This window comes from Papaver somniferum, chromosome 11, assembly GCF_003573695.1.
Source record: "Papaver somniferum cultivar HN1 chromosome 11, ASM357369v1, whole genome shotgun sequence".
NCBI lineage: Eukaryota > Viridiplantae > Streptophyta > Magnoliopsida > Ranunculales > Papaveraceae > Papaver > Papaver somniferum.
In genome coordinates this window covers 119,632,112-119,643,078 of record NC_039368.1, presented here as the reverse complement: position 1 = coordinate 119,643,078, position 10,967 = coordinate 119,632,112, and the positions used below count along the sequence as shown (strand labels likewise).

The 10,967-nt window shown below is 32.6% G+C and overlaps 1 long non-coding RNA gene and 1 pseudogene across 1 annotated transcript; one reads left to right on the top strand and one right to left on the bottom strand.

Moving 5' to 3' along the window:
- Positions 1–1,785: 1,785 nt before the first annotated feature.
- LOC113325010 lies at positions 1,786–6,258 on the top strand (annotated as a pseudogene).
- Positions 6,259–8,123: 1,865 nt separating this feature from the next.
- Positions 8,124–9,587, bottom strand: LOC113323099. The gene is made up of 2 exons (XR_003347432.1): positions 8,917–9,587; positions 8,124–8,644 (listed from the first exon to the last, which is right to left on the bottom strand). It is a non-coding gene; the product is annotated as an uncharacterized LOC113323099 (long non-coding RNA).
- Between the last annotated feature and the right edge of the window lie 1,380 nt (positions 9,588–10,967).

The window sequence follows — 10,967 nt, the reverse complement described above, 5'->3', positions numbered from 1 at the left end:
GTTGTTGGAAAATATCACATTATTTTTGAAAAGGCCTTTTTCATACCCACCCATTAGAACTAATCCTTGGACCTTTGGGAACTAGCTTGAGTGCCAGAATGCCCCCAATAGAAGAAGAATGAGTTGCAGCTAACACTTGATGTCTTAAATCACCATGACTAGCAATGTATAGTTTGTTGGTATACCTCAAAATTCCTTGGGAGTAAGAGAAGGAGCCTTGATGGTTTGAGAGATCGACAGTTAAGGGATCAGTTCCATAGTTAATTTTTCAGAGGAGTAGCCTTTGGTAACTTCAATGAACCAAACAGGTTTCACTTCATAGATGAGGTGACAAGTAGAATGAGTAGTTTGTGGCATTTTGGATAAGGCATCTGCTGCTCTATTCTTAGCACCTTTTTTGTAGCATACCTCATATTCATAACCAAGTAACTTGGATAACTATTTTTGTTGCATAAAAAAGTGAAGACTCTGCTCTATGAAATATTTAATACTTTGATGGTCAGTAAAAATTGTAAAGTGATTTCCCAATAGATAGGGTCTTCATTTAGTGACAGCCATCACAATGGCCAATAAAAAAAATCATATGTAGAGAGCCAAAAATCTCATACCCATGCCTTTGCTGAAGTAAGCAACAGGTTATATGGATTGCATTAATGTTATAGCATTCCATTAACATTTGATGATGGAATCCGATCGATGTTCGTGAAATTATTCCAAGATCTACTAGACAACTTCATCCTATTAATGATGTAGAAACTGTTGATAACTGGGAATTATGCCTAGAAAAGCAGTTTGATGAAATTTCAGATGATGGTGATTCAGATATTAACCGAGATGTGGATGAAGATATCTCAGAATACTTTAAGATACTGGATCCTTTGACAAAGAAAAAACTACAAACTTCAGATTTTCTTGTTCTCTTAACCCCTCTTTGTCGACAGAATAAGAAATTGAGAAAAGTTTTTTAAGGACATTATAGTGGTTTTCGCATCACTGAATATGTTCTTAAAGATCGTACAGAAGATCTAAATTCTAAAAAAATTGAATGTGAAAATCTTCTAAGAGATCTCTTTTTGTCAAAAAAAGAACTTACTAAATATGAAGCAAGGACTAACTCTCAACAAAAGAGTTTTAAGGAGAAAGAAATTGCATATCTCTCACGAGAAAAACGTCTTGAGGATGATTTGTCTGGTGCTCTAGATAAAATAAAGATGTTTGAAGAAGAAAATCTGAACTTTAAAAACACAATAATAGCACAAACAATTTAACCTCAATGTTAGAAGTACGTAGAAGTCATCGTGATACACGAGGTTTGGGCTATGATGGAATAAAAGTTTCAGACAATAATAAAGAGATAAAGTTTGTCAAAGCTATAGATTCTTCCATACAAGAGGATATCACTAAAGACAAGCCTACTGAGTTTGCTGAAATCGTAAGCCATGATCAGTTAAAGCCTTCAAGTAATTCTCAAGGAGAAATTACATCTGCAAGTGATCAAAAATTTATACATCCAAAGGTTGAGAAATATAATAAAGGGGAAAGTCCACAAAATGTTAACATTAAAACTCATACTCCTTATGTTAATAATCATTGTTATTATTGTGGAAATAAAGGTCATTTGCAAAGGGGTGCAAAATTCATATGATGCAAAATTCTCTATCTTTTGTATCAAACAAATTAAGTAAAATTTCTCCAACAAGGGTGTCAAATCATTTTTGTTCTGTGTCTGAGAAAATATATTTATATAACCATAGACCATCCTCGACAAAGTCTTTCTCTAAAAAGATGCCAATAAAAAGAGGAATGACATTGTCAATGGAGCAACAAGATCTGATGGTCCAACTAGGAGAAAGGTGACCTCTCAGGATATGAAATAGATCTTACATCCTAAACCCGTCTACAAATGGATTCTCAAATAGGTTGCAAGAACCACAACATAAATATCAAATGTAAAATCTATACAAAACAATCATTTGTTGATCTTAGATGACCATGGTTACGAACGTCTAATCAATATACTATAAAGTGACCTAGAGATATCTTGTGGTAAAAAGTCTTGTATGAACTGTGATGAATGGTCTCATCGTAAAACACGAACAAGGAAATCGGTTAGCAATAACTAATTATGTCCAAGAACTTATCTTTTTATTTATTTATTTTTAATTTCTTTTTGGCATACGTGGATAAAAATAGGTTTTGGTTACAATTATTGCACTGGTTCCTATTTTACTTTCAAAATTTCATGAATTTCCTTATTTAAACCACTCGAAAGCTATATATATATATATATATATATATATATATATATATATATATATATATATATATATATATATAATATTAGTTGCGGTTATATATTTCACGTACAAACTCTAATATACCTTTGAGAGAAACCTCTTGTATATAAAAGATATTTCTCCCTATGTCTTTTTGTAAGAAGGTGGAGTATGTGGAAGATTTAAGGAAAGAAATTTCCGTTATGATTAACACTTGTAAATATTGATCTTTATCCAGAGAATTTCATACTATAGTAGAAACCCCATTAATTAATACTCAATTATTTAATAAACTCTCTTAAATAATATTTTTAGTCGGTTCCAAGTCGGGGACAACGTGCCAAATTAATAATTCGCTAAAGTTATAAAATAATACATTTTTGATTATTTATGTAGGTCCCATTACGTATATTCAATACACTAATGATTTATGAAATTTTTTTAAAAAATGATTCAAATGTCTTCTGTTTTTTGTTATAATCAATATCACGTTAAATTTCATCTCTAATTTTTCTTATCATCGTAAGAATTTCTAGTTTTCTAATTTTTTCATAGCTTAGCAAGAAATTATTTAATGTGATTTCTGCTTTAACAACATCGTTTCGTGAAGGGGGATATATCCTAAAACTTTTATCATATTTCTTCCCATCTGTATCATTTCCATAGCGCTCTCAAGTATTTCTTCATCAGTCAACAGTTGCGCAACTTCATTTTCTTCTGAATATTCAGGACATCTTGACATTCATTGAATTTCCATAACCCAACTTTCGATCAAATTTTGCAAGTTTTGAGTGATTTACCCTTCTAACTATTAATCTGATTTGTTTAAACTTGTGTTATCTGTTGATCAAAGTTTACAATGAAGCAAAATAGGAGATTGAAGGGTACTTTGAAGAATTTAATATTCTACAGTATTTAGAAAATAATTATTTGATAATAAATCTCTCTATAAGATAATAAAATATAAATTAATATATAAATTATTAATTACTAATTTATCGGTTAATTAGTACGCTTAATTTAATAAATTCTGGTGGTCCCAACAACATTAATTTATATAATTTCTACTGTATTCTTTTTATTAAGAATGGAGAAGAAAGTGGTCAAGTTGTGTGTGCATTGAAGAGGTCAAGAAAATTCCTGACTCAACCTCCACTGATAAAGGAAGATTCGAACTTTGTTCTGAATATTGTCCTTTTTCCATTGAGACTTCTCTCTCAAAGGTCAATGCAACCAGTTTGTTCGGAGGAATTCTAGAACTGATTGGGAGAAGTAAATTAATCAGGGATTTGATTGCTGATGCAAAACATGGAATCTTTTGTCATGAGTACAGACTGAAACACCTTAGATGGCCACGTACATGAAAAGATACTAATGTTTATCGTATGAACTACAAGAAAAATCTGACTAAATATGAGGCCATTTTGAAGGATATTTCGGAGAAGGCGTGTAAAAAGGAATAAGTTTCAGTTATTATTTTATGTCTTAATAGAATAGACTAATCAATTGTTGATTTATTTCGATGTCTGTGTAAAGTCTATTCAAAACTATCAATGATATGAATGATTATGCTTTTATTTTAAATCCTCTGTATCATTCTTTTTTTATGGTTGTTCTGATTGCATAGCCTGTTTGAATGAATATCTTTATGCTTTGCTTTCGGATTTTGAGATGTTATTTCTGTTTTCACTAACCCTAATTTTCGGTTTATCTTATGGTGTTGTCTTATGATTTGTATGACTTTTTGATTTAGCTGGATTAAGTTCTAGCCTTTTTAGGTAGGCTTTACCAAAGGATCATGAAAAGTAACTGATCAACTCACATTGATGTTATTATCGATTTATGTTTACACAAGTTGTGTACTTAGCATAACATATGAGTTTCATTTTAGGCTATTATTATCGACACATAATAGATAATACCGGTTTCAACCTTTTTCTAGTAAAGGAATTCTTACCAGTACTGGATAAGAAACTTAAGCGAAACACGACTGCTTATGAAAATCACCAAAGGATTCATGTCCCACAAGGGCTTCATCTTCAGTGTTCCCCAAAAGAGACATTGAGGATTAATATGTTGTCCAAACACATTCAGAAGATGCTATGAGGTGACAATGTTATGATTGATGAAACGGGTGATTCCTAGTTCAGCTGCTAGTGGCGGATCCAGAACAAAAATCCAAAGGGGGCACAATTCGTTCTTAACGATCAAACTAAAATGCTATCAATTAAATTCCCATACATCCATAAATAACTAAACTAATACCATATGGGTCGTTCAAATTTGAAATTCATAATGATAATCAGAATTATATATAAACGTAATCCCAAATTTTATTTTAAAGTATCTTTTTTAGTATGTGGAAATGAATATATACGGAAGGCAGTGATTAAATGCAATCCTTACTTGAATTAAATACAACCTATAATATAAAAGGAATAAGTTTATAAACCAAGCTTAATATGGGTATGTATAACCCGCCGTCATCGTCCCTAAATGACATGACTTGTTTTTCTTTCTCCTTTTCCGTTTACAGCATACAAATTTTAGAGTGTAGATTGAATACAATTACGTAGGTATAGGTTCGCAATCAATGTTTTGAAGGATTTATATGGATGGATGTGAATTGATGGTCGGGAAATTGGATTGTAGTTTCTCTCATCAAATTGATCTCCACATAAACAAATTATAAATCCATACAATTATTTAAAAAATGATATGGGTTCTTATAAAAAACTAAGGTTTCAGTGAAGATAGGTTTTATTTTTAGTTCTTATAAGTTTAATTACTTCTCGATAAAAAAAAATAAGTTTAATTACTTCACTTGTTTGGACTTGGAATAATTTGAGAAACTGCGGTAAATTGATTCGATAAGAATAAGAAGAATACCGGTTGTAGAATAAGAATACAAGGAAAAAAAATATATATACCTACAATCATATTCATGATGCATTAGTTAAACTCCTAATCAGGCTGATTGTTTTTGTTGACGAGTTTTGATTACCCACTTTCGTATTAGTACATCAGCTTTTAAAATCTCTGAATAGGGGTTGTATTTATACAAATATGAGGTTGTATTTAGTAACTACCATACGAAATAAGCTTAAGTTAATTACGAATAATCAATTATACATGTAATGTAGTAAATAATATGGGGTCACAAAGTTAGTTACAATATTATTCACATACAATTTTTATTTTTCAAAAAACTAAAGGGGCTAGTGACCCCCACTGTGGATTCGCCCCATCTAGAAATTGAAGTCACTCGAAGGGTGCGGGTAAGAAATTTGCTTGAACATCGTAAAATTTTCAAATTTATAGTAAACTTTTAAAAAAAATCAGTCAGTGGAGTTTACATTTTATTTTTGTTATCTTTTCTCTCATTTTTTAACTTTTTTTTGAAGCTGCTCACTTAGCATGTATACCTGTATGGGAGTTGTCATTGCAGGCATGAATTCCAAATGCAATATGGGTCTATTGGTTGGTTTGTTGGGACAACACTTGGGTATGCTCATGCTGCAAAGGATAATCGAGTGATTTCTTGTATTGGTGATGGAAGTTTCCAGGTAACTGCACAAGATACATCAACAATGTTAAGGTGTGACCAGAATACCGTCATCTTCCTGATAAATAATGGTGGGTACACTATCGAAGTTGACATCCATGATGGAACTTACAATGGGATTAAGAACTGGAACTACACTTCCCTAGTTGATGCTATTCATAATGGAAATGGCAAACCTAGACCAGGTATTATTGGCTTCAAATTGGGATATTTTATTATATAGTTTGGTTCTGTTAAATTTTACATGTTTGGTGATTATAGGTGCAATGCTAGGAAGGGCTGGTGGAAGCGATTAAGACTGCAAATCGTTTGTGTTTCATTAAGATTGTGGTTCACAAGGATGATACAAGCATAGAGTTGTTGGAATCGGGTTCAAAGGTTGTTTCTGCAAACAGTCGTCCACCAAATCCCCAGTAGACAAACTTTGTCCACCAAGTCCCCAGTAGATTAATAAGTTTTATGATCGGTTTTGAATTGTTTGATTTCATATTGTTGTTTGGTTGAGAGATCGGACACTCGTTTAAGTATTTGTATATTAAATTTGCTTAATGATTAGTGTTAGAGCACTGCTCAGTCGAACTCCCAAGCGTTGTTATCTCAAGTTTGTTTGTCAAGTTTAGTTGTCAAAACTATAAGTCTTGAATTCTAATCTACTTATAGTTATGTCTCGGATTAGGATAGAATGTGTAATTAAGCTTTAGACTTCACGACGTTCATCGATTGAAGATGAAGATCTACTAAGGGGAGCTTGGAGGAACTTCATCAACAAAAGGTATGTGGAGACTTGAACTTGTACCCTAAGCTAACAACTGACTAATCCAAGAGATTAACTAAATAAGAGGCACTAAAATCTAAATCATTTATTTAAACATTCAATTAAGAAATTTGTTACAAAACTTAACCCAAAACTAGCCCCGCTCAGAAATATATATACATATACAAGAACTCCTCTCAAATGATGCATATAAAATAGTCATTCGGTTTACAAATACAATATATACAATATGCAATATAATAAGCATATTAAAAGTTAACCAACTAATGAAATCAATCCTTGAAGCTTTCGTTGCGCAACTCTGATCTGTCTCTGAAACTGAAAGTGGGAATGGGTGAGCACATCATCCCTAAAAGGGGTGCCCAGTAGGAATAACATTTAACTTTCAAGTAATCATAAGCAAGAGTTGGGAAACAATACATGTTTTCCGAAACATTTAATAGTGACCAAGTCACTGAAATAAACAAACATGTATATGGACAAACTCCTTCTTCAAACAAAGTACTATATTGAGTGCCGACCAATTCCTTACACACCCTATTAGTTTATACTGGTGTCGACCAATTCCTTACACACCTAATACGCATAAAAGCTCGAATTCATGTAGATATAAATGAAGGAGCGTATCTTATATACCACACGTGGAAATTCTCATTTCCCATAAAAATTCATATTAACAACAAAACACTACAGGTCCTTTACAAACCATGGAAAGATTAACAGAATCAACAGAATTATCGTAAAACAAGTTAAATAATGCACATAATGCACAAACAAAAATACATGAGTTTGTCAAACATAAACTTTTGTAAAAGAAACAACAATGGTAACCAAAGATTCAAATGTATTCCCACCTCTTTTGATGACAAACCACGTCTACCTCGAGATCCAAGATTCACTAGTTCATCCTTTGAATCGATCGTTGCTAATATAGACTAACTGTTAATCACACAAGAAGTCTAAGAATCTAGCCAAAAGGCTCACACAAGAATCATACAAGTCTTTCTAATGTTTCTAGGCCCATTTAAGGTTCTACATCTTTTATTTATCTCTTTAGCAGAGCTAAGGTTTACTAATTAAATTGGATTGGTTCTATAGTCCATTATATAAGTCTTATGAATATCTATAACTTTGTCGAATGAACGAAAGTCTAACTCGGACTATAAGTGGTCCAAACAATCAAAAAAACAATCAAAATATGGATACTATGCCTAAGCCCAAGTCCACTAAATCGACCCATTAATCTAAGGCCTGGTCTAATTTGTCAACTAACGGTCACTAACGGTCAAAGTGTCAACTTACAGTCCACGTCAAGTCCATGGTCAATGGTCAAATAAGTCAACCATTAATCGGTCAACGATACAACTCGGGTCCAGATAGGGAAACTCAGTGAGTTAACTCAGTCAGATTGACAGAGTCATAAGTACTAGGTCAAGTCAGCTAAGAACATAATCAGTTAGATAATCTGACTAGGATGACTAGCAGGCCTAATACTCGAGAATAGAAGTTATACAACTACTAAACATTTCATTTATTCAAATAGAATTCAACAATTCAATACAACTGTAATTTTAAGCCTACCTACAACACTAGCAGTTCCAAGCTTTCTCAGCAATTGCTAACTACAAGTCCAACTCTAAGCAACATCACCAATATTGCATACTTCTGTATTTCAGTCTTAGCTTAACACCATCAACGCCAGCCACCAAACAATTCAGTTCCAATAGTTCAACTCTAGTGTAAACAACTTCTTCATCTGCAACACACACACATTGGTTCTATCTGCAATATCCATCTCACACCACCAACTGAGCAACAACACCATAGCTACCACATCCTGCATTAGCATCCAATTCCACTTGCAACTCAGTTCAACTGCAACTCTATTTCCATTTCATATTAGCATAAACGCATTTATTGTAACTCAATTACAAACCCAGAATACAACCAAAACAATCCATATCAACTGCAATACCTAATTCTCATCCTAGTTCCAATTCTCAATCAACAGACCTCCTACCCCCTTCCCTGCATTTCATGACACTACATCAACTACAATATTAACAACACTATCATCATAACACCTGCAGCTTTATATACACAAACAACACCAACATTCCCAAGCCACCAACACCTATAAAATGCTATTGCAACTCAAGTACTTATGCATTATCTACTATCCTATTTCATGTCATATTTATTTATCTGAGATTTCCCTACTTCATTCAATCTCAATTCCCATTCAATAATAACTCATAAACTTAATAGCAACTTGAACTAATTTACAGAAGAATGATTACCTCAAAACAGTGTTGCTCACGCAATTGAATTCAGTTCTCCTTCACCTGACTCCATTCATCAACTCATCTCAGGACTAATAACAACTCCTCAATAGCAATCCTCATCTTTACACGAGAATCAAACCCAAGTTCTTCATTAGCTTCAAACCAACATCTGATTCAATTCTCAAAAACCTATTTCTAATTTGGGGAAGAACACATGAACCGTAATTCTTCAATTCTTCCTCAGAACATCCCCAACATCTAATTAACTTCACCCTGTTTCTCAATCGACTAAACCCACTTCTAATCATCTATGTATAGCATCATATTCACTTTTTAAATCTTCTCCGAGCTCTCCTCATGAAACCCTAACTTATCAATTCATCATCGAATCATCTTCAGAACTTCAATTAAATACTAACCCCTTTTGTTCTTCATCACCAACTAATCAAATCCTCCTTCAATTAATCAATTCTTCCATGGCTTGAACTATCTGGTTTCTCTATAGATCGTCATCTCCTCTTCTTCTCATGATCAACCAACATGAACACCACCACCAAACCTTCATTGATTATATACTAACAACATCATCGATCGATTCCCTCAAATCGATTCTCAGAATCACCGGAGAAGAAAACAGAAGAAGAAAAGAAAAGAAAAGAAGAACGAGAGAGGTGAAGAAGAAAAGAAAGAAAAGAAAATGACTCTCTTCTCGATGGTTTTGAAGATAAGGCCGATCCAATTTGCTGAGTCACCCACTCGCTTTGACACGTGAAACCACGGGGATAATATCCATAATTACTATTTTACCCTCTGAAACAACTTGATAAATCTTCTTCACCCAGTGTCCAAATGACGCGTGCAAGCAGTCCATTTCATATAACTTTTCGAGATATATCCAATGGTAATAGTTTCGTATCTAAATCATTGTTAGATTAATTTATATTTATTAACGTTCGTGTCAAACTAATCGAGTTATTATCGCTAATACGTCTCTTGACTAGTCTAATAGCGTTGACGCGCTTGAGGGTCCTTACATTATCCCCACCTTATACATTTTCGTCCTCGAAAATCGAACCACCCTTTTTGGTCTTCAAAACTCCCCACCTTAAATAATAATCTTATCTCTTGTCTAAGCGCAAATAACAAGAAACAAAGCACAAATCTACATGTCTTCTACAACTAAAATTTGTAGCTCTAGGTTCAAAATACTAGTTTCTATTTCAATAAGATAATGGTCTTAATTACTGGTCTTAATTGCGAGGTAAGAAATTCTATAGTAAAGTTTCTAAATAAAATTTGGGATCTATCAGTCCACTAATAGAAGCAAGTCTCCCTTCCATGCCTAGTGATACAAGAATGCAGTTGCTCTGTCTAGGTTCATGACGCCTGACAATGCCTACTACGTAACAAGTATCACCTGAACACTTCATAATTACCAACCTCACTATTCCCCAGTGCTGGATTAACTAAGTATTAATTTATTAAGATCAATTAGTCTCTAAACTTTTATCGTAACTGGTGTAAGCCTTGTAAATTTACTTCGTAAAATATATAAATAGTTTACATCAAAATTTATTTTATTTAATTCTTTTACCAATATAGGTAGTCCCAATTCGATTTTATGTCAATTTATAATATTTCATAATTTAAACCTTACTATGATAACATATATAAATTTTCCCCAATATTATCTATTATAAATTTACTACCAGCCTAATTATCCTAATACTATTATCAACTGTATTATTACTCTCGTTATTCTTAAGTTGATAGTCCCACTGATACACTAAGCCTTAATCTTGTAAGTATAATTCTACTTTCACATAAAGATTGATATAACAATTTTTATTTATACAGATTGAATCCATATACTATATCTTGTTAAATATTGGTGTTGGTAATATAGCATGATCTAAATTTGAGTCTGCATAAAATCGTAATATGTCCTAATAGTCTTTAGATTTGCTATTAGTGTAAAGTATCTTATTAATATACAAATTTATTTCCTTTTAATTATAATGTTACACTAAGTATCTGAATGCTATTATTACTACTTCATGTATATT